The following is a 25,879-nucleotide window of genomic DNA, read 5'->3' as shown; positions in this document are numbered from 1 at the left end:
CCATTACCCACTTTCCAAATACATCCTTTGATTAAAATATTTTTAGCTCCTTGAACAGCTCCCCAAATAGCAGAAGGAGATAAAACATTAGGATAAGAAATAAAATCAGACAAAGAAGAAACATCAAAGAGGTATTTATGTTTCCAAATAGTACTTCACTCCTTATTGTCATGATAAGCTCTCTGACCCTACTTAGCAAGAAGAGCTTTATTCATACTCCTAACAGGGATGGTCCCCAAACCACCATCTAGTTTAGGCTTACAAATTTGATCCCAAGCAATTAAAGTCATTCTCTTCTTATTCTTAGAATTAGACCAAAGGAAGTTCCTTTAGATTTTGTCAATAGTATCAACATATTTAGCTGGAATCCTAAAGAGACTCAAAGCATACATAGGAATACTTTGGAGACAAGCCTTAAGAAGAGTAATTTTTCCAACTTGACTCAATAAATTACCTTTCCACCCTGCCAATTTCTTGTTGAATTTTTTAATTAGATCTTCCCAAAGAGAATCTGAAGGATTAGGCCCCAGAGGGAGACCTAAATAAATACAAGGAAAAGACACTATGGAGAAACCAAGAATATTAGCTATCTTACTCTGTCTTGAAATAAGGGTATTGATAAAATACAAAGAACTCTTATTCCATTTGATCAGTTGACCTAAAGCAAAAGAATAGAGATTAAGGGCCTTTTTGAGGTTCCTTGCTTCTCTAACCTCATCTTTTCCCAAGAAAATTGTATCGTCCACAAATTGTTCATTCGAACAAATAACAGGATGAGAAGAGGACTGCAAACCTTTGATTTCCCCTAGAGAAATTAGTTTCCTAATATATCTTCCCAAGGAATTAGCCATTATAGTGAATATGATAAGAGATAAAGGATCTCCCTGTATCAACCCCCTAGTTGGTTTAAAGAACTCTGAGGAACACCCATTAACCAGAATAGCAATCATAGTAGTACAGATCATCTACAAAATTAGCTTAACCACATTGACACTAAAAGCAAAACATAATAAGATCTTATGAAGAAAGGACCATTCTACTCTATCATAGGCTTTAGTAATATCAACTTTCATAATAAAGCCCTAATTATTAGAAAGAGATAAAGAGTGGATATTTTAATGCATAGAGATAATAAAGTTAAGTATTTGTCTACCAAGAACAAAACCATTCTGTTGCTCAAAAATAAGAGAAGGAAGCAAAAGCAACAACCTCAAAGTCAGGACTTTTGAAATAATTTTATAAAAAGAATTGCATAGACTGATAGGCCTAAATTGATCTGGAGAATCTGCACCAACCTTCTTTGGAAAAAGGCATAGGAAAGTTGAATTAATTTCCTTCAACATCCTTTTAGCCCAAAAAAATTCTTTAACAACATCACTCACATCTTTCCCAACCAGATTTCATTCCTTCTAAAAAAACATAGGAAAGCCATCTGGCCCTGGTGACTTATCCCCACCTAACAAGAAAACAACATTATAAATTTCCTCTTCCTTAGGGATAGCACACAACATTCTATTTTTCTCTTCAATAACCAAAGAAGGAATAACATCCAACAACTCTGCCTAATGAGTCAAGTCAATAATAGGATCTAAAGACATCAAAGAAGAGAAAAAGGAGACCATTTCCTTTGAAATTTCCTTTTCCTCAGTTGACTTCTTACTACCTTTATTAAGACTTGAAAATTGATATTTAGTTGTTTTAAAGTAGATAAATGAAAAAAAAAATTATTTCTGTCACCTTCATCTAGCCAAACTGATTTGGATCTCTGCCTCCAATAAATCTCTTCTTTAGTAACAATATCATGATAGTCCACCATCTTCTCATTTTCTTCCATCACTAAATCCATAGAGTACCCTTCCCTCTGAATTCTTTCTTGGATTAATTGAAAATCCTCATTAATTTTACATTTGTTATCAAAAAATTTACCAAAACATCTTTTATTCCAAACTTTAACTTTCTTTTTGACATTTCTGAGTTTAGAAGCCACACAAAATAGAGATGTTCCTTAAATATTTATGTTCCACCATTCAGCCAACCAATCTTCGAACTGTGCATGTTGCAACCACATTTTCTCAAATCTAAAAGGAAAATTCTTTCTATTATGGATTGTCATAGATGTAAAAATCAAAGGAAAATGGTCCGAACCAATATTTTGAATAGCCTTTAGATTACACACAAAATTTTAGTCTAATCTAGAGATATAAGAACTCTATCCAAGTGAACTTGGATACATTCATCACCTACCCTTTCATTACTCCAAGTGAAATCAATCCCATTAAGATCTAAATCCATTAAACCTTCCTTGTTTATAAAATCCAGTCTACCATCTAGTTGATTGACATTTCCCCCTTTTTTTTCATGCTCATAAAGTGGAACATTAAAATCCCCCAAAAAAATCCACCTACCATAGTAATAATTACTCTTTATGTCAGAAAGAGTAGCCCACAGCTTTTTTCTTGCACTCTTGATGTTAGGTGCATACACATTGACAATATACCATTCATTATTCTAGGCAATATTCTTTATCTTGACCACCATAAAATGTTTATTAGCATTCAACAAGGTACATGGGAACATAGATAGCTTCTACATAATTATTGTTCCCCCTGAGGCTCCTTCTGAGCTACTATCCATAATATAGAAATTATTAAAAGATTTAAGCTTTTCAACTTTCTCTTTATCCATTTTAGTTTCCTAGAGCACTAAAATATCTAGTTTGTGCTCTCTAACAAAATTTTGAATAATATATAATTTATGAATACTATTCAACCCCCTAATATTCCAAGTAATAATATTCATCATAATTTTTTGAGGGTAAAATCTAGAATAGTTGCCTGTTTCCCATCAGCAATATTCTATAAACTTTCACTTTCTCGGGTTTTTTAGATGTTTTCCTTCCAGGTTTCTCTGGAGTACCAACATTCAACTTCAGTTTTTGAAAACACATTTCCAATTTACTACTTCGAGTCTCCACTCCTTTAGATATAGTGTTACCTTTCTTCTCTATTTTCTTTCTTTGAGTCTGATTCTATTTAGGTTCCTTCTTATCTAAATTCACATCCATTCCTTTGGATTCAAGGACATTATCAAAGGAAATAATCTCTTGACAAAGGGGAAGCTCTTGAAACTAAGGTTCAACAACCTGCATATTCTCTAAAGCCAGAGTATGACTCCTTTCCTCAAGAATTTCTCCTTCCTTTGTCTCTTCTAATTCTTCTAAATCTTCCCATTCTAACTCATTTTTCTGATAGATAACCAACTAATTAATTGGATCTACAATATTCTCTTTACTCTGCACACTAGAAATCTCTTTTAGTTCCATCTACTTATTTGAATCCTAATTTTCAAGGATATATTTATCCTCAATCACCTTCTCAGGCATTGGTTTAGGTTTCCATACCTTTTTCTGGATCTTAGATTCTTTCTTTTTCTCAACATTGGTCAACTTAAGTTGATTTTTACTTTTCAAAGGGTAGTTTTTCACCCAATGACCCTATTTTTTACAAACAAAACAAGCATTTGGAAGATCTTCAAAGATTATCTCTTGTATCCTTTTACCAAGTCTTGAAATCAATTCCACCTTCTCAGGAAGGTTCTTCAAATGAGAAACTTTCACATAGATTCTAGCACACTAAAGTTTTCATTTTGAAGATGTGGCATTGTCAATAGCAACAAGTTCACCAAAAGATCCAGTTGTGACATTGTCAAAAGCCATCAGATAGATCCATATTTGGCTCCCATTTTTTAATCGTAAGAGTATTATTACCAAATGACCAAGGTCCACCACAAAGCACCATGTTTAAATATTCCTTATAGGTAAAAATAAAGGAAAAGAAACCATTTATCATAGGTGCAATGTCAACTTGACCATAGATAACCCATTTTCTTTTGATCATATTTCTCAAAGCATCAATATTAGGCCTAGCCCCCAAGAACTTTCCAACTAGAGTAAAATTGATAATCGAGACAAAATAATCAACAATTGAATCTAGAGTAAAGATTTGAAACTCACCTTTCTCCCAACAAGATTTCAATGTAATCGGAGGAAAATATGATTTTCCTCCAGGTCTTCTCCCAAAAAAAGAAGACCACTTCCTTTGATCAGCTGTCAACTTCTCCTTTATCTGGTCCTCTATGCTACAAACATTTGCATTCTCATTCTTATCCACAATCTCCAAAAAAATCTTTTCTTGCAATGGGTCCCTTTTGAGCATGTGATAGGCAAGTAGGGGAATGGAAAGAGCATTCTCATCCCCACATCTTGCGGAGTAGGAACCTAATAGTTTGTCTTTTTCTTCCAATGTTCCATCATACCCTACAAAACTTGTTGAAATCCCCACTTTTTGATCCCCTTTCCCTCCAGGGTCAATCCCTATTGCTAAGTTCCCTCCTTCCAGATTCCTGCCTACTAGAGCTTTGACCATTTCAAACTTTCTTTAAATTTTTATTGACTCTTGGTTGTAAGCACTATAGGCAAGAAGCCCCACTATTTCACCAAGGGTCAAAGTAAGAAACTGTCAATTAAGAACCACAATAGAGAACAACCCTATAGAGACTTGAACCCTAGTTGTATGCCCTACAGGAAAGAATCCTTGCCATTTCGCCAAAGGCACAAGCCTTTAAAATTGTATTAACTCTTGGTTGTAAGCACTACAGGCAAGAAGCCCCACTATTTCACCAAGGTTCAAAGTAAGAAACTCTCAATTAAGAACCATAGTACAGAGGGACCCTGTGGAGACTTGAACCCTAGTTGTAGGCCCTACAGGCAAGAAACCCCACCATTTCACGAAAGGCACAAGCCTTAAATTTTTATTGACTCTTGGTTGTAAACACTATAGGCAAGAAGACCCACTATTTCACTAAGGGTCAAAGTAAGAAAATCTCAATTAAGAACCATAGTAGAGAGTGACCCTATGGAGACTTGAACCCTAGTTATAGGCCCTACAGGAAAGAAGCCCCACCATTTTACCAAAGGCACAAGCCTTACAAAATTTTATTGACTCTTGGTTGTAAGCACTATAGGCAATAAGCCTCACTATTAGGTGTGACCTTGTTAAAGGATTTAATCACCCTATTAGGAGTGGCCTTGTTAGAGGTCATCAAGACACTTCAAGTAGAAATGCCACCTTGTTAGAGGATTTAGAAATAGTTGTTAAGCCAACTCTGTTAAGAGATTTAGATCACTACTATAATGGTTAGAGAGTAACAATGAGATGACTTGATTTTTGATGCAACTAATTTTTTGATTATATATCTCAATTCTAGCTTCAATACTTGATCATTCTTGATTGAATGTATCTTTGCAGTTCCACAAGGATATTTTGATTATCCTTCAAATTCGCTTCCTCTAACCATCCTTTTTATTCATAAAAACTCTCATTCAATCCCACAACTTGACCTTATATTTATATCTTATGCATTGTCAATTTGGCTTGAATATAGCTTAGAATAATTAATATTCATGTCCTCAGTTGGCTAAAACCATCAAACAAATTCATTTAACTCAATAAGCCAAAACAAAAAAAAATCCTTTGTTAACCAAGTGAGCTTGGTTAACATTGGTTTTTACACCAACTTGCTTTTTCTCTTGAGTGAACTCGATAGACACTGTCTTCTGTGAATTCTCTTTGGTAACTGAGTGAGCTTGGTTAACACTTTTTACCTTCCAACTTTCCTTGTCTCTCAAGTAAACTCGGTAGACACTGACTTTTGAACTTGGCATATACAGGAATGCTCAATAGACATAGAGAACTATCTTCATCTCCTATGTGAGCTCAGAAGACACTAACTGATGAATGAGTGACATTTTCTGTAACATCAAAGACAATATACAATTGATCAATTATTTTCAACAATATACAACTAGTTACTTATTCAAATTAAAACTCTTTGAGACAACAACCATTTATTTACTACTATGTAATATTAACTCCAATAGTCTTACACAAAAATGGACTCCCCATTAACTCTCACATTTATTGATCAAACATGGTCCCAATACAAGAGCAATATCAGGCCTAGTATGCACAACATACTATAGTTTACCAATAATTGGTCTATATGTGGTCTGATCTACTTCCTTGGAATCATCATTTTTGGAAAGCTTATGTCTAGTAGACATAGGTGTTCCAACTGGCTTTGAATCCTCCATTCCAAACTTATTTAGTATCTCCTTGATATACTTAGACTAAGTAATGTAGATGCCATCTTTCTTCTATTGAATCTATAACTTAACAAAGAATTTTATCTCACCAAACATGGACATTTTGAATTCTTTACTCATTTCTTCTAAAAAATATTTGCACAAGTCATCATTTCTAGTAAATAATGTGTCATCCACAAATATTTTTTCCAATATAATCTTCTTGTCTGGTCCTTCTTTGATATGCAAGCTACTGTTATCATTTGTTCTTTAAAAACCAATCTTTATCAAGTAGTTATGAAGTCTTTCATACCTAGCTCTAGGAGCTTGCTTGAGTCCATATAATGCTTTGTGTAGTTTACAAACCATATCCCTTTTGCTAGGATCTACAAAACCTTTTGGTTGTTCTATGTAAACTTCCTCTTCAAGAATTCCATTCAAGAATACAGATTTCACATCCATTTGATAAACTTTAAAACCTTTAGATGTTGCATATGCTAGTAAAGTTCTAACACCTTCTAATCTTGCAACAAGAGAAAAAGTTTCACCATAGTCAATACCTTCCTCTTGAGAATAACCTTTAAAAACTAACCTTGCTTTGTTTCTTGAAACTTCTCCATCTTCATTAAGCTTATTTCTGAAAACCCACTTTGTGTCAATCACATTTTTATCCTTTGGTCTAGGAACAAGAGTCTAAGTCTTATTCATTTCTATCTATTCTATTTCTTCATTCATTTCTTCAATCCAACTTTCATTATCCAAAGCATCTTTAACATTTCTAGGTTAAAATTTAGTAAGCAAACATGTACCTTTCAATTTATTTCTTGTCATTGTACCATCAAATTTGTCTCCAATGATATGCTTAGGTGCATGGTGCCTTCTGACATATCTTGCTAGTATATATACTTTGGATTTAGAACATGTTTCACATAGCTTGGCATCTTATTCAAGTTCGGGTCCCACTATCTATGACTCGGATCCTTTTGATGACTCGGGTTGCACTAGCTGCAACTAGGTAGCTTCTAAATGTGACTCAAGTCCTTTAGACTGTGACTTAGGTTGCATTGATTCCTTTCTCAATGTATAATTCATTGAATTCATTAGAGATGAGTTCACCTCCTATATCTAACCTTGGACATTTCAATTTCTTTCCTATCTATTTCTCAACTCTAGCCAGATACCACTTAAACTTTTGAAAAGCTTCAGATTTTTCTTTTAAATACATTACAATCATCATTCTAGAATAGTCATCAACAAATAAAATGAAATACTTATCTGCATAGTAGCTCTCTATGCCAATAGGTCCACAAATGTCTATATGAACCAAGTCCAAGACTTCTTTTGAATGATAGTTCTTGCTTCTGAAACTAGTCTTTCCCATCTTTGCAATTTGACAATTTTTACATAGATCCATACCATGTTTCCTCAAACTAGGAATACCTCTTACTCTTTTTTTCTTGCTTATCTTGACCAGATTATCAAAATTCACATGACACAACCATTTATGCCATAACTATCTTTCTTCTACTTGAGCAATAAAACATGAACTTTCACTGAGATCTAGGTAGAATAAGTTAGCTTTTGTTTGATTACTAGACCCAACTAGATTTCATTTTCCATCTAGCAGCTTGGCCTTCCCATTCATGAATTATACATTGAATCCAATGTTATTCAATTGTGCCACACTCAGTAGATTATTCTTTAGTCCTTCCACCTATTAGGCATTGTCACATCTAAGTTCATTGGTTAGTGAAATACAACCTTTTCCTTTTATGCAACAAGGTTCATTATTTCTAAATCTAACACTTCCACCATCATAGTGTTCCATATGTTCAAACTTAGATTTGTCACTAGTCATTGTTGGATACAATTGATTAATTGTGTGTTGTCTTTGATGTTACAGAAATGCCATACAATTACCAGTCATAATATGTTGAGCTCACTCAGGTAGTGAAGATAGTTCTCAGTATCTATCGAGAATTCCTGTATTTTTTGAGTTCAGAAGGCAGTTTCTACCAAGTTCACTCGGGTGTCAAAGGAAAAGTTACAGAAAGCGAGTGTTAACTAAGATCACTAGGGTAATGAAGGAAAGTTGGATGGAACCAATGCTAACCAAGTTCACTCAGTTGCCAAAGGATTTTTGCAAGTTTGTAGTGTTAACCGAGCTTTTGTTGGTTAACAAAGGAAATTGTTTCTAAGTCAGTATCTACCAAGTTGGGTTGGCTAATGAAGGATTTTCCTATTTTGTTGTATTAAACTTAATTGATTTATCCATTGATTCCAAATTACTAAGGCGATGAATATTGTTTATTCTAAGTTGTATTTGAGCTGACTTGACAAAGTGGAAGATATAAGTATAAGGTCAATTTTTGATTTCAAAGTGTGTGAATGCATGGCATGAAGATGTTATTGAAGATCTAATGATAAATAGAGGAAGAAAATTTGAAGGATAAGTAGAATATCCTTGTGGAGTAGCAAAGCCTTATTCAATCAGGAAGGATCAAGTACAATCCAGAATAGAGATTTGTAATCAGCAAATCAATTGCATTCAATTAGGTTATCTCATTATTACTCTCTAATCATTGTAGTAGTGATCTAAATCTCTTAACAGAGTTGGCTTAATAGCCATTTGCAAATCCTCTAACAAGGTGGCAGCTCTATTGAATTGTCTCAAGACCTCTAATTGGACCACTCCTAACAAGGTCACACCTAACAGTGTGTTTTGTAACCTTTAACAGGGTTGGGTCCTAATAGGGCTCACTTCAGAAGAGTGAAAAATAGTAACTAGTTGCAATTGGTGGTTTTTCCTGAATTGGGTTTCCACGTTAAATCTTGGTGTCTACTATGTTCGTGCTATTTTCTATTATGTGTTTGCAACTTAGTTAAAAGTAATATTAATCACAGGAAACATCTAAAGGTTTATATGTTAAGCACATACCAAGTCAATTCAGTTATTACTGAGTTACAACATTCTATGTGCGTTTATCGAGCTTCAACGCTATTCAATTTTTCAGTTTGCATTTTTGTACTAACATTGAAGGGATATGGGATTTATTTTAGTAGTAACTAATTCACCCCTCCCCTCTTAGTTACTCATCTTATATTTCCAACAATTGGTATCAGAGCTTTTGATGCTTGCAGAGAAGGTTTTAAGGACCTAAGCTAAAGATAAGGATGTCTTACAAAAGAGAGATTCCCAAGCTGAACAGAGACAATTTTGCAGCATGGCAAGGACTTATGAAGTTACATTTGGCTACCATCAATGATTCAAGTTGCAAGTATCTTGATACTGAATATAAGACTCCCACTGAAACATTATCTATTGAAGATATTGCTGAAAAGAAGAATCATAATATTATGATGATTGATATTATCTACTCTTAGTTATGCTAAATTTGATGAGGTAAAGGATTGCAAAATTGCTTATGAAATATGGAACAAACTGAAAGATATCTATGGAGGAAATGACAATTTAAGAAGATCCAAAGCAGAAATCTCTAAAGGAAATTTTGATCAAATAAGAATGAGAGAAGATGAAAACATTGCAAAATATGTGAAAAGAATCAAGGCCAATGTAAGTTCAATCAAAGCATCTGGAGGAGACATTAAGGAGGAAACTATTGTAAGTAAAGTGCTCAAAACTCTTCTTCCTATTTATGCAATTAGAGTGTCTACCATTCAAGAAATGAGATGTGATCCAAATAACAAATTAGGCTTGGATGCTCTAGTTGGAAGATTGATAGCTTTTGAATTAGATAACTATGATAACAATGTTCTTGCTTCAAAAAATATTGAATCTACATTCAAAGAAAAACTCTCACTCAAAGAAAAAGGTAAGAAATTAAAGTCCAATCAATCAGGAAGTGAAGAAGATGGATCATTAGAAGAAAGTTCAAAAAGTGATCTTGAAGTTGTTGAAGCCCTACTTGCAAGGAAGTATTCCAAAGGAAGAGGAAAGTACAAAGGTAAAGTTCCTCTAATCTACTTTTCTTGTAAAGAAATTGGTCATAGTGCCACTTGGAGTCCAAATATGGAAATCAAGGATGAGAAGAAAATCAATAAGCATAAAGGAAAGAAGGACTCCAAGAACTATAAGAACTTCAAGGAAAAAGGTAAGAAATTTTGTTTTATAGCTAAAGATTCTGATAACAGTGAAGATGAAATGGTATATATTGCTATAAAAGACGAATCTAATGATAAAGGAGATAAGATGGCACTTATCTCTCATGTTAGAAAAAATGATATATGGATTATTGACAGTGGTTGCTCACATTGTATGACTGGAGACAAAACAAAATTTGAGCATATGGAATATTATGATGGAGGTAGTGTAAGATTTGGAAATAATGAACCTTGTAACATAAAAGGAAAAGGATGTATCTTGTTGACTAAAGAACTTGTATGTGACAATGCTTATTGGGTTGAAGGACTAAAATATAATCTACTGATTATAGCACAATTTAATAACATTCGATTCAAGGTAAAATTCATGAATGGACTGGCCAAACTACTAGATGGGAAAGGAAATATGGTTTGATCTGGCAAGAAAAAAAAGGTAATCTATTTTATCTTGATCTCAGTGATTGTTCATGTTTTATTGCTCAAGTAGAAGAAAGTTGGTTATGGCACAAAAGTCTATGTCATGTGAACTTTGATAATCTAGTTAAAATAAGAAAACATAGAAGAGTAAGAAGTATTCCTAGTTTGAAGAAGCCTGATATGGGTCTATGCAAGAATTGCCAAATTGGTAAGATGGGAAAGACTAGCTTCAAAAGTAAAGGATGTCAGTTAGAAGAAGTCTTGGAAATTGTTCATATAGATTTATGTGGACCTATTGGAATAGAAAGCTATAGTGGAGAAAAAAAAATCATTCTTTTGGTTGATGACAATTCTAGAATAATGACAGTAATGTATCTCAAAGAAAAATCAGAAGCCTTTCAAAAATTCAAGTGGTATCTAGCAAGAGTGGAAAAGGAAACTGGAAATAAATTGAAATTCTTAAAATCAGATAGAGGTGGTGAATTCATCTCCCATGAGTTCAATAATTTTTGCATTGAAAGAGGGATTAAAAGACAAGTATCAGCCCCTGGTACACCATAACAGAATGGTATAGCTAAAAGAAGAAACATATCTATCATGGATAGTGCAAGAACCCTGATGATTGAAAAGAATGTTGCTCTCAAATACTGGAAGGTAGCTATCAGCACTACAGTTCATACCTCATGTTGGGACTGAAAATTGCATGGTCCATTTTCAGTCACATTGAGAAAATTGAGCCCTATAAATGCTTTTAACTGCCTATGTACTCGAATGTACCTTTGTGGCCCCTAAGTTGTTTAATGTTTCTAACACCCTCCATTCAGCCCATCCACTTATTCCATGATGATAAATTATCATTCCGAGTCATTTCGTGAAGTCTCATTTCAAGCACATTTCAAATCTGCATTTTCACCATAATGTCAAACAGCGACAGGAGGCCATGTTTGCATATGAATATCTCGCACCCAATTATGTTTCGTGACTCGCCACTTTGGGAATATTTAGGGTCCATATCCAAGAACTTATTTTTCATATTTTGAGTCATTTTGAGTCTATTTGACTAGGTTTCAAACCCCTCAAAGTTGGTCAGTTACTATTTTCATGCTTTTGCAATTATTTCTAAATTCTGGGAAGCCCTGTTTGACGATTAATAATTTTGACCCAGTTGACCAAAATGCTAAAATTCCTTTTGTGTTGCATTGTAGATGTTAGAGACTTGTTATGTTTCAAGTTTTATCTTATGACGAATCTGTTTGATCAATTTTCAAATGCGATTCCAAATGCAAATTCTATCTTTTTACTGGTGTCAGCATTTGTAGATTGATTGGAACCCCTGTTCGTGATGTTATATCTTGAAATCTATGATTGCCTAGATCAAATGGATTGTATCACTGTGTTTTCCTCCAAAAATACTTTAATTGTGTCAATTTGCAAGTCTTGACAAATTCGTATGCACACCTTTCTAGGTCATTTCCATTTGCAAAAATCGCTTTTCTGCCATCCTTTCCAGTCAGCAAATCCAAGTAGCCTACTTTGACCGCTCACAATTCACATCTTGTTATTTGTCATGAGCCTCAAATTGCAGATCCATAATTTCCTCATAATAGAGAACCAACGTCCCAGCTTTTGTTTCCCCATGTGCTCATTTGCCTAGTTTTCAAAGCCGAATCCGAACCCAGTATATTGTTTTCTGAGATTTTCTTGCAGGCAGTTTTGAGAGGTCAACTTTGACAGCAAAAATTTTTTGACCCCAAATTCATCATGAGATGAGATTCGACATAGTGCAAGTTTGCAGAACAAAGAGTCAGTGTGTCAATTCTCAGAGCCTGGTCAGAGGTTTGGGTTAGTTTGTAAGGCTAGTCAACGGACTTCTTGGCATGAAATTGATAGTTTGCAAATTATGTAAAATGAGTTTCCAATTGATTGTTTAGCAGTTGGATTTGATTCCAGTCAATATCAGATGATGAATAGATCAATTCGGCAGTTTAGTTGTTTGGAAACGAAAAATTTTTAGCCGGACCCACTTTGGGTCCCGACTAATCTCGTCAGATTAAGACTTTATTATATGCCCTATGCACAAACTTGTGGAGTCTTTTTAGCAACAGGGCTTCTCATTTCTGAGAATCTCACCAGTTGGGTAAGATGGGTCTTACATTCATGAAGCTTTTCCGACGATTATTTGCTAAGAAGGAGATGCACATTCTGAGGTATGTGTGACATTGAGGCATACAAGAAGATATGTTTGGCATGTATGCACCTATTAAGCTTCTTCATATTTTGACATTCAAAGTGCACAAATTATTCCCATTGGAGTTCAATAATATTCAATTCCTGAGGTGAAAAAGAGGATCCTCTTTGTTTTTTTTTTTAGCTTGTTGGTAGGAGTTTCCTAGGAGCTCCACCATTGTTTTCCTCCCTATTATGTCAAACCAGCCCATTGATATCAATGCAATTTCTCACAAGGATAAATGAATGAGAATGAAATGTGGAGGCACCTAAAAAAAGTGGGGTTGGATGAAGAAACCTTGCAGAAGAAGGGCAAGGCCGCCTTGATTGCCCACATCACCAAGTTGGAAACTGAGGAGAAGCCTTGCAAGTAGTAGCTAAACATAAGTTTGCCGGTGTAGAAAGACTGCTACAAGATGTTGAAGTTCATGAAGATGAACTTTGAAGGCAGCGATAGTTGTTCAAGTCAGAGTGTGAAGCTCATGAGATTGGAGATTAATAGAATGGGATGAAATTTTTGCTCAAATCACTCTTGTTCCTGAGGCAAAGAAAATCAATTCATTATTTCCCAATAGTGAACTTTTATAAGTGGCATCATATAAGCCTCATGTGCATTCACTTTGCAAGATGCTTGTGGTTTCGAATACAAGCAAGATGGAGGGCTTTATGAGGAGTTGTGGCATGCACGCGCTGGTCCTCTTGTGACAATCCCTCGTGTTGGCGAAAGGGTTTATTAATTTCCTTAGGGTCACATCAAAAAGCTTGAAGCATCGATGAATCAAGGTGCTAATCTTCAGATGTCTCTGTGCAATTTGTTGTCCAAGATCCTATGTCGTGTAATTAACGTGTTACTAAAGGTGAGAGGGAAAAAAAGAACATGAATTGAGGAGCCCACGTTGAGAAAAGAGCAACCATGCAAAATGGTGATTTTAACAAGGGGAATCTGGCAGTATAAGGGAGTCAGTTTTAAACACAGACCAAAAGGGAGAGCAGAATTGCTACATGAAAGATAGCCCATACGTTGAAGATCAAGCCTCTGTGCTATTGAACCACCAGATGGCACCATTGGAACAAAGCAAAGCCGCTGCCTCAAGGGAAGAAAAGACCCAAGGCATAGCCCACAAGAGCTAAAATTTAAATGATCTGTAGCATGAGAGGTTTCACATGATGGGCAGGGGAGGAAGCCTGTGCCAATAAAGGGGGACAACTTGAATAGAGGCTCCACACACGTCGAAGAGGAAAATCTACATTTTTCTTGAAAGAGAGAGCGTAGGAAGAAACAAGGTAGAATAGTCCACGCCATGCAATAAAGGGCTCCACACTGGTATAAAAGAGGAAGTCATTAATAAGGCAGGTGCCAAAGAAGAGACTAAGCCACCAGTCAACAAAACATAGCTTCACACAAAGGGGAAAACCACACGCAATGTGGATGGAAGTTGACTTTAAAAGAAGGAACTCCACATGAATTGGAGTGTATGCAGCTTGTAAACAGTAGGAGAGCCCTGAGTTTGAATGCTGCCAAGCATATGAATGAGACTGTGGCAAGGAATTAAAAGAGAATCCACAGACTAAGTCACTAGGGACACCATTATCACCAGCCCACGCATTCAATAAAGTGAACCCCATGAGAGCCAGCACCAAGCATATGAAAAGAGCATCCATGTAATAGAAAAGCTACAGGTTTCAAAATTATTACAAAGGGCAGAAAAAATGCACTCAACCCTGCAGCATTGAAAGGTAAAATCAAACTGAAAACACTCCACATCAATCTCCCCAAATTTTTCAAGAGGATTACGTGGTATAGAAAGAAGACCAGTACGAGTTTGTAGGCAGTTTGATTACTCAGAATAGGAAAAGTGATATATCCCACATTTGATGGGAGTATGAGTTATAAATCTTTTAAATACTTTTACACACATTTAGCATTGTGTCTCAAGATTGGCACCTTTTAAAGATAGCTCCTTGCGCAGCGGGGCCCGTGGTCGGCTGGCCAGTTGAATGCAGTCAAAAAAAAATTTTGATTGAACACGTAGACCAAGACAATGACATCAGCAGAATGAAGGCGACCAAAAAATTTAAAAATATGGCGCCTCGCTACTTCACTAGCCAGGAAATCTCAAAAATCTGGCTAGTGACATAGCGAGGTCACCGAAAAACTCCAAAAATTGGCGAAAGCAAACTCCAAGGTAAAAAAAATGTGGGTCCCACCTGAATATGCAGTCAGCAAACTAGGGAGTGACAAGTGGCAACCAGAGAGTATGTGCAGTAAGGAGGAGATGATGTGGTGATCATTAGACCAAGTGCAAGGTGCCACGTGGCACAAATTTTGAGGTAGGATGATGTGGCAAGCAGATCTTGAGATGCATCAAATTGTGCTGTGTGGTAGATCTGACGGTTCTCACTATATCGCCAAAGGAAAGTTGTAGGGAAGATAACATGGTGACATAGTGAGAAGATGACACGTGTCACTGACACGATGGAAGGTGGATGAATCTCATGTTGACACGTGGCAAGCATGGTCAAACCAAGTTTGACCCGAGTGAAGAAGTGGAGGAAAAATCAAAGTTTTCAAAAATTAATATTTTAATATTTTTTCTTAGAATTACATGTAGGTCATTTAAATAAAGTCTCAGACTTTTAATATAGTTCAAACTATGTAAAAGGTTTTAAATTTTGCAAAAATGTTATGCAAACCTCCAAATGGGACCTAAACTTCAAAGGGCCATAACCTAGGAATTTTTTATCCAAAATAGGCATTCCAATATACCACTGGAACCAAGAGAATCCAAATTTTCCATTTTTGAAGTCATTTTTTATACAAGTCCTCACCAGTTTGCACTGTAGGCCAATTTGTAAAATCTGGGGCATTGGCAGCAGAACAAGTAGATTTGATCATGGAGCATTAGAATTGGTTAGAGGATAGTTCTGAAAGGCTTGGTGAAATGTGAAAGTGAAGAAAATCAATTATGTGATGTTTTCTTGGCTTCTAAAGGTCATATAATTGATTTTTCACTTTTTGCTTTTGAGTTCAACTACGACATCAGAAATTAGTTATGATGGTGAATCAAATATCTGAGATTCTTTATCCCTTTGAGAGCCAGAATGACGGGATTTGATAAGCAGTTACATAGAGAGGGTAGAAAGAGGTTTTTAGCTTCTTAGGAGGGAATTCTAAGTGGACACTTGTCATCTCCTAATCAGATCTGAGAATTCACTTCTTCCTATATTATTCTCATTCTTTCTCATTGTACAGGTTCCAGTTTATGGGAAAAAAAGGTTCATTGTTGTGAGACCATTGGTTCCAGTATTTTGACATGTTTCCTTGACTGTGACACCATTCTTCAGCATAATTCTCTCATGTGAACAGTAGTAGTGTAGATAATATAGCAAGTTCTGATACGTTAGATGTTTTCATGTTTTAATTTTGTGCATCTGAATGTATAGATTTCAAGGAAATCAATACATATGAGCAATAATTTCACTAGTTTCATTCTGGTTCTTGTCTCCTATCTCAAAAATCTATAAGTCTTATGCGGTCTTGGAACAAAGATCTAAGATCCATTTGCATCCCCTTTAGGTTGTATGTTTGATGTATTTTGTTGTTGGACCAAAGGGTCAAGTAAATGCTTGATATGTTTAACAAGGTTATTGGTTACTTGAGAAGGATATTTTGTGAGAATGAGATCTGAATGAACACTGATGTCTGAATCACAAGGTGATTAGATAGATCTGATGTCTGGGTATATGAAATATGTCTTGATGTCACAAATGTATGTTTTGAATTCATGGAATTGCCCAATGGATTAGGCACTGATCAGTTATATGATCACTTGTTATACCACTGCATATTTGAGGTTGTGTTGAATCAACATCATTATTCAAATGTTTCCCCTTTCATGTTGAAAGTTATTCAAAACTTAACCCTCACTTAGCTTACCAGTTTCATGAGTCAGGTCATTAGCTATTTCATGCTTATGAAATATTGGTGAAGTATAGAAGAATTAGGGGTTTCATCTGTTATTTTGGATTCTGATTATGCTCATTGCACTGGTCACATAATTGGATCCTAAGAGGTTCACCCACCTAGGTTTTGCAGAGCTTGAAGTGTAGAAGGAGTGTAGCCTTATAGTTGGCCCAGGTTCTTGGTAAATTGTGTCCATTATTGGAGATAGATGCCCATAGATGCAATTTTTCCTTGCATACTTGGTTATTCAAATTCTATTAAATCGGGAGCCAACACCTCAAATAGAGTTCAGTTGAAGAAAGATTCAAACAAAACACCTTATCAGCTATGGTATGGCTACAAACCTAATGTAAGTTACTTGAAAGTATTTGGTAGCAAATTTTATATATTGAAAGAATCTAGAAAAGGAAAATTTGATGTAAAAGGTGATGAAGGCATATTTCTAGGATACCTGTAGAAGTAAAGCATACAAATGTTTGAATTTGTCTACTCACAAAATTATAGAAAGTGCACATGTTAGAATTGATGAGTTTACAGAAAAGAGTGAAGAAGAAAGCAACAAGGAGCTAGAAGATTATAGAAGATTTGTTTACTATTAACCTGATACCCTACCAAATCTATGTGAGAGAAAAGAAGCTACATCTCCTAAGTCCCCAGAGACTCCTATAGTTACCGAGTTACACATAGTGCAACCCAAGCTATAGTCTGAAGGACCTGAGTCAGAGGCTACCGAGCTATTTCAGACTGAGCCAAATGGACCCGAGTCATAGACAGAAGGACCCGAGCTTAAAACTAAAATTCAAAATGAAGATGGTGGAACTCATTCAAGACCAAACAGCCTATGTTAGCAAGATATGTCAGAAGACATCATGCACCTGATCAGATCATTAGAGACAAATTAGATGGAATAATGAAAAGAGGCAAATTAAAAGGTACATGTTTACTTACTAAATTTGAACCTAGAAGTGTTAAAGATGCTCTAGAAAATGAAAGTTGGATTGAAACAATGAATGAAGAGATAGAACAAATAGAAAAGAACAAAATTTGGACTCTTGTTCCTAGACCCAAGGATAAAAATGTAATTGGTACAAAGTGGGTATTTAGAAATAAGCTGAATGAAGATGGAAAAGTTCCAAGAAACAAAGCAAGATTGGTGTGCAAAGGTTATTCTCAAGAAGAAGGTATTTACTATGGTGAGACCTTTTCTCCTATGGCAAGACTAGAAGGTGTTAGAACCTTACTAGCATATGCAGCACATAGAGGATTTAAAGTATATCAAATGGATGTCAAATCTGCATTCTTGAATGGAATTCTTGATGAAGAAGTCTACATTGAACAACCAAAAGGTTTTGTAGATCCTAGCAAAAGAAACATGGTTTACAAGTTACACAAAGCATTATATGGTCTCAAGCAAGCTCCCAAAGCTTGGTATGAAATACTTAATAATTACTTGATATAGATTGGTTTTCAAAGAACAAATGATAAAAATAGTCTCTATATCAAGGAAGGACTAGACAAGAAGATTGTGTTGGCAGAAATATTTGTTGATGATACTCTTTTCACAGGAAATGATGACTTGTGCAAAGCATTTTTAGAAGAAATGAGTAAAGAATTTGAGATGTCCATGTTTGGTGAGATAAAATTCTTTGTTAGATTGTAGATACAACAGAACAAGAATGGTATCTATATCACTCAATCTAAGTATATCAAGGAGATACTAAAAAAATTTGGAATGGAAGATTCAAGATCAGTTGAAACACTTGTCTACTAGACATAAGCTCTCTAAAAATGATGATTCCAAAGAAGTAGATAAGACCACATACAAATCAATGATTGAAAAATTGCAGTATGTAGTACACACAAGGCTTGATATTGCTCTAGAAGTTAGAATAGTGGCAAGATTATTAGCAAATCCTGAGGAAAATTACATGATGGCAATCAAGAGAATCATGAGGTATCTGCAAGGTATTGAAGACTATGGTTTATGGTACACACTTGGAGGCAATTTGGGCTTGAAAGTATTTACTGATGTTGATTGGGTAGGAAGTCTTGATGATAGAAAAAGCACTAGTGGTGGAGCTTTCTTTCTTGGTAAAAGACTAGTATCTTGGACAAGAAAGAAGCAAAATTGTACATCTCAATCCACAACAGAGGCAGAATATGTAGTAGCAGCAGTCAATTGTTATAATATTTTTTGGTTCAAACAGCTGTTGGAAGGGATGAAGGTAGAGATCAAAGACCCAGTAGTCATATACTATGATAACACCAGTGCAATCAATATATCAAAGAATCTAGTAATGCATTCCAAAAAAAAGCACATTGCAATAAAATATCACTTCTTAAGAGAGTAAGTGCAAGATAAAAAAATTCAGATTGGAATATGTGAATACAAAGGAATAGATTGCAGACATATTCACCAAGCCATTACCTAAGGATGCATTTCTATATCTAAGAGGTAAGCTAGGGGTCATTCCCCTATCTGAAATTCACTAAATGAAGTTTAGTGAATGCACCAACCAGAACCTATTGAAAATCAATCAATTGGTGCAGAATTAGCAAGGATATATTACAGATGAATTAGTAGTTAAAGTACATTGGTATTTAAAGAATTATTATCTTTGGCATGTGTTGTCAAAGAGGGAGAAGTTTACTATCATATCTCTAAGAAATTTTTGGAACCAGAATAAAGTGAGGAACTAGAGAGGGAGAAGTTTTCCAAAGAAGAAGTTTACTGAAAGAAGGAGAATGTTCTAAATGAACTTGGTAGTAGTTGTTGCAAATAGAATCCAGTGAAAGGAAGAGGTCATACTAATAGAGGGCGTTCACAGTTTGAAACCAAAATTTCATTGTGCTATGACATGTTGTGTTGCCATCAATGCCAAAGAGGGAGATTGTTGGATATAATTGATTAATTGTGTGTTGTCTTTGATGTTACATAAATGTCATACCATTATCAATCAGAATATGTCAATCTCACTTAGGCAGTGAAGATAGTTCTCAGTGTCTACCGAGCATTCCTCTGTTTGCCTAATTCAGAAGGCAATGTCTACCGAGTTCACTTGGGAATCAAAGGAAAAGTTGTAGAAAGTGAGTATTAACCGAGATCACTTGGGTAATGAAGGAAAGTTGGATGGAACTAGTACTAACTAAGTTCACTCAATTGACAAAGGATTTTTGCAAGTTTGCAGTGTTAACCAAGCTTTTGTTGGTTAACAAAGGAAATCATTTCTAAGTCAATTTCTACCGAGCTAGGTCAGCTAATGAAGGATTTTCTTATTTTGTTGGATTAAGCTTAATTGATTTAACCAATGGTTCCAGCTGGCTAAGGTGATGAATATTGTTTATTCTAAGTTGTATTTGAGCTGACTTAACAAAGTGGAAGTTATAAGTATAAGGTCAAGTTGTAATTTCAAAGTGTGTGAATACATGGCATGAAGATGTTATTGAAGATCTAATGATAAACAGAGGAAGTGAATTTGAAGGATAAGCAGAATATCCTTGTGGAGTAGCAAAGCCTTATTCAATCAAGAAGGATCAATTACAATCTAGAACAGAGATCTATAATCAACAAATTAGTTGCATTCAATTAGGCCATCTCATTGTTACTCTCTAATCGTTGTAGCAGTGATCTAAATCTCTTAACAGAGTTGGCTACAAATCCTCTAACAAGGTGGTAGTTCTATTGAATTGTCTCAAGACCTCTAACTAGGCCACTCCTAATAGGGTGATTAAATCCTTTAATAGGGTCACACCTAATAGTGTGTTTTGTAACCTTTAATAGGGTTGGCTCCTAATAGGGCTCACTTCAGAAGAGTGAAAATTAGTAACTAGTTACAATTGGTGGTTTTTCCCAAATTGGGTTTCCACGTTAAATCTTGGTGTCTACTATGTTCATGCTATTTTCTGTTATGTTTTTGCAACTTAGTTAAAAGTAATATTAATCATAGACAACATCTAAAGGTTTATATGTTAAGCACTTATTGAGCCAATTCACTTATTACTGAGTTACAACATTCTGTGTGTGTTTTCCAAGCCTCAATAGTATTCAATTTTTCAGTTTGCATTTTTGTATTGACATCTAAGGGATTTGGGATTTATTTTAGTAGTAACTGATTCACCCCTCCCCTCTCAGTTACTCCTCTTATATTTCCAATAGTCATATGGTGAGAACAACCACTATCAATAATCCATGTATAATTCTTATTAACATGAGAAATTAGTACCATCTTATCTTACTCATCATCTAATTCATCTTTTATAGCTATATAGACCATTTCATCATTATTGTTGCTATCAAAATCTTTAGCCATAAAACAAGATTTCTTACCTTTTTCCTTGTAGTCCTTGTGGCTCTTGAATTCCTTCTTACCTTTGAACTTATTGCTTTCATTTTCATCTTTTCCTTCTCTATTTGGACAACTAGCAACAATGTGACCAACTTCTTCACATGAAAAATAGATTAGAGAAATTTTACCTTTGTACTTACCTCTACCTTTGGGATATTTCCTTGCAAGTAGAGCTTCAATAACTTCAAGATCATTATCAGAACCTTCTTCCTCTTCTTCACTTTCTAATTGTTTGGCTTTTGATTTTCCACCTTTCTTCTTGAGTGAAAGCTTGGCTTCAAATGTGGACTTAATACCTTTGGAACTAGGAACATAGTTATCATAGTTTTCCAATTCAAAAGTTGTCAAGCTTCCCACTAGAGTATCTAGATTTATCTTATTATTTGGATCACATCTCATCTCTTGAATAGTAGATACTATAATTGCATAGATAGGAAGAAGGGTTTTGAGTACCTTTCTTATAATTGTTTTGTCATTAATGTCTCCTCCAAAGGCTTTGATTGCACTTACACTTGTTTTGATTCATTCAACATATTTTGAAATGTTCTCATCTTCTCTCATCTTCATCTAATCAAACTGACCTCTAAGTCTTTCTTCTTTGGCTCTTCTTACATTGTCATCGCCTCCATAGATATCCTACAGTTTGGTCCACATTTAATGAGTAGTAGTGTAGCCTTTAACCTCATCAAATTCAGCATAGTTAAGAGAAGAAGCAATATTAATCATCATGATATTATAATTTTTCTTTTCAACAATCTCTTCAACTGTCAATGTTCTAGTAGGAGCTTTGTATTGATTATCAAGATATTTCAAGCCTGAATCACTAATGGTTTCCAAATGCGACTTCATAAGTTCATGCCATGCTGCAAAGCTATCTCTATTCAACTTGGGAATCTCTCTTTTGTAAGACATCCTGATTTTAGTTTAGGTCCTTGAAACCTTCTCTGCAAGCACCAAAAGCTCTGATACCAATTGTTGGAAATATAAGAGGAGTAACTAAGAGGGGAGGGGTGAATTAGTTACTACTAAAATAAATCTCATATCCCTTAGATGTCAACACAAATCAAAACTTAAACTCTGATATATTATATTCTATTGTAACTCAGCAAACACACAAGCACTCGGTTAACACTAGAAAATACTATAACTCAACAAGCACTGAAAATCAACTGTCACTTGGCAATAACTGATCTTTAAAATGTTAATTGTGATTAACCTTAATTAAATGTAGTTGCATACACATGAAAATAAATAGCATGAACACAATTGACACCAAGATTTAATGTGGAAACCCAATTTAGAAAAAATCGCCAATTGCAACTAGTTATTGATTTTCACTCTTTTGAAGTGAGCCCTATTAGGAGCCAACCCTATTAAAGGTTACAAAACACACTATTAGGAGTGACCCTGTTAAAGGATTTAATCACCTTGTTAGGAGTTTCCTTATTAGAGGTCTTCAAGACACTTCAAGTAGAAATATCACCTTGTTAGAGTATTTACAAATAGTTGTTAAGAAAACTCTGTTAAGAGATTTAGATCGCTACTACAATTGTTAGAGAGTAACAATGAGATGACAAGATTTCTAATGTAATTGATTTTCTGATTATAGATTGCAATTTTGGCTTCAATCTTGATCCTTCTTGATCAAATGTATCTTTACAGCTCCACAATGATATTCTACTCATCCTTCAAATTAGCTTCCTTTAAGCATCCTTTTTCTTCACAAAAAATCTCTCATTCAATCCCACAACTTGACCTTACATTTATATCTTATACATTGTCAAGTTAGCCTAAATATAACATAGAATAATTAATATTCATGTCCTCTATTGGCTAAAACCATGAAATGAATTTATTTAACTCAATAAGCCAAAACAAAGAATCCTTCGTTAGCCAACCTTGCTCGGTAGACACTAAACAAAATAGATTTTCCTTTGTTAACCAAATGAGCTTGGTTAACACTAGTTTTCACACCAACTTGCTTTGTCTCCTGAGTGAACTTGGTAGACATTGTCTTCTATGAATTCTCTTTGGTAACCAAGTGAGCTCGGTTAACACTCGTTACCTTCCAACTTTTCTTTGTCTCTGAGTGAACTTGGTAGACACTAACTTCTGAACTTGGCATATACAGGAATGCTTGGTAGACATAAAGAACTATCTTCTTCACCTGAGTGAGCTCGACAAACACTAGATGGTGAATGTATGACACTTTCTATAACATCAAAGACAATATACAATTGATCAATTATTTTCAATAGTATACAACTAGTTATTGATTCAAACTAAAACTCTTTGAGACAATAACCATTTATTTACTATTATTGGAACATTAACTCCAATAGTCCTACACAAAAATGGACTCCCTATTAAATCTCACATTTATTGATCAAATACAAGCCCTTGTGGAATTTTGAAATAGAAAAGAAATATTAAAAAGCTTCCTCCATTCACAACTCCACATCAATCTCCTACTGATTGCTTGGCAAAAATAAACTATGATCAGGTTCTCCTACAAACATGGATCTTCTTATGCTTGGAAATGTTGTGCACTTAAACTGAAATGGCACATCATTTTAGAAACTACATCACATTCCATTAAAAATTTACCAATTTTCTTCAAAGTAACACAAGTCCTACACATTTTCCATTGCCATATCAAAGCAGAAATTCCTTCTTGCACATTATAGACATCTCCTCTTTGCACATTTTCAGCATTTAAAAAATGTCATTTCCATTAGAAAAATAAACACTACTATCGAACATAATACATGGTGCTTCTACATAAAGGCTCTATTAACAATTACCAATCCCCTTTTGAAATATGAAATAATACTAGTGTGGGTTCTTGCTGAGAAAGTATGGCCTATATTTCCATCATCGTTGTCATCAAGACAAGGATAGGTTACACACAAAAGATTTGAAAGCATAGCATTGATTTTCACCTTTCATATAAAGTGCCATATATAAAAATCAAATTTCACCTTCTCTGAAATGTTCCACATTTATGCTAAGAGGTCCTAAAACATGCTTCAAAATTTGACAAGACCATTTGGTTTCATCCCTAAACTGAATATGCATATTCTCTAATCCATACTCTTTTACCTTACCAAATGACACTTCATAAGTGTTCCTAGAGTGAGAGAAAATCACCTCCAAAGTTACCTCTTTCAAATATATACATAGAAATTTTGAGATATCACCAGTATGGATACATAATTAGTTTGATCTGGGTATCAGTAGTGTTTAAGTTACAATTTTATGAAAATGGGTACTTGCAAGAGTGTAAACTAGATATGTACGATCAGGCCAAAAGTAGCTTTTGGATTTGGCTTTGAAAAAATATCAAACAATCACTTGAGAATCTGAAAACTAGGGCATTAGTTCACTTCATATATGCACTATGGGGATGCAATTTAATTTTCATGGCTATTAGTAGGCTTATGTTTGTAGGATTTTGCACTTGACGACTTTACAATTTCTAAATAAGTTTGATTTGGAAAAGGCTAAAAAAATGGTTGAATGGATCGATTGGGGGCTGCAATCAGGCATGGGGAGTATTTCCAATGTTTTTGATGCATAGAAAGAGGAACTTCATCACATAATAACAAGATAAAGAATTATAAGCTCACAAATTAGGGCATTTGGAAACTATTGTAATTGACAACTGAATAGTTTGGTTTTCTGCAAAGGGAACTAACCGAGGAAACTTATCAAATAAATTCATCAGGGCTTCATATTTTACATGATGCATTCCTTTTATGACTATAATGTAATGACATGAAGACTTATTCTAAATAATGAATGGGTCATAAAACAAAAAGCCTCAAAGTAGGCTCCTGACTACAAACTACAAAACATTCCCTAAAAATATGAACAAATTGTGTTTGGAATTGGCCTTGAAAAATGATAAAATGACCTTGTAAAGACATGAAACTTGATTTGTAGGATATTTTTCAAGTCTACAACACTAAAAAACCAAAAAAGATCACTTGGTGATTACATACTCTAAATTACATTAACTTAAAGTTTACTAGTAGACAATTCTGGACAAGTGCAAAATACAAATCTAAAATTGACACCACTAGAAGGAGATGAAGAAACATATCAAAACTAAGTGTAGGAATATTTTAAAGTTAATTTTTCTAATATGAAATAAACAGAACCCAAGTTAATGCCTCATGAAAAACCACAAGACTCAATTACACTTGCAAAGTTGGCTTCATTAAAAAGTTTAACACTTGGACAAATTTACAAATTTGACTCAAAATTTCCAAATAACAACATGAGGATGCAGGAAGAGGAGAACATCAAACAATATAGAAAGAAAATAAAATATGTGGTGATAGGAATTAGATCTATTGGAGGTGGACTAGAAGAAGATGATGTAGTGAGAAAAATATTGAGGACTCTTTAACCTCAGTATTCCATGAGGGTCTCAGTAATTTAAGAATTGAGATTGTTGGAGAAAGGTGAGCTATCTCTTGATGCCTTGATAGGAAGTCTAACTGCATTCAATTTGAGAAACTTTGACAATAGTCAACCTAATGGTAGAGCTTCTTTCGAAGCTTTAGTTGTGCCTATTGCATCCAAAAAAAGAAAAGAAGTGGAGAGCACCTCTAAGTGTAGAAGAGATCTTGAAAATATCTTTGTTGAGGAAGCATA

This window comes from Cupressus sempervirens, chromosome 5 (genome assembly GCF_028749045.1).
Source record: "Cupressus sempervirens isolate cs-2001-9-10 chromosome 5, ASM2874904v1, whole genome shotgun sequence".
Classification (NCBI taxonomy): Eukaryota; Viridiplantae; Streptophyta; class Pinopsida; order Cupressales; family Cupressaceae; genus Cupressus; species Cupressus sempervirens.
The sequence above is the reverse complement of the archived record's forward strand: the minus strand, read 5'-3'. Positions refer to the sequence as shown.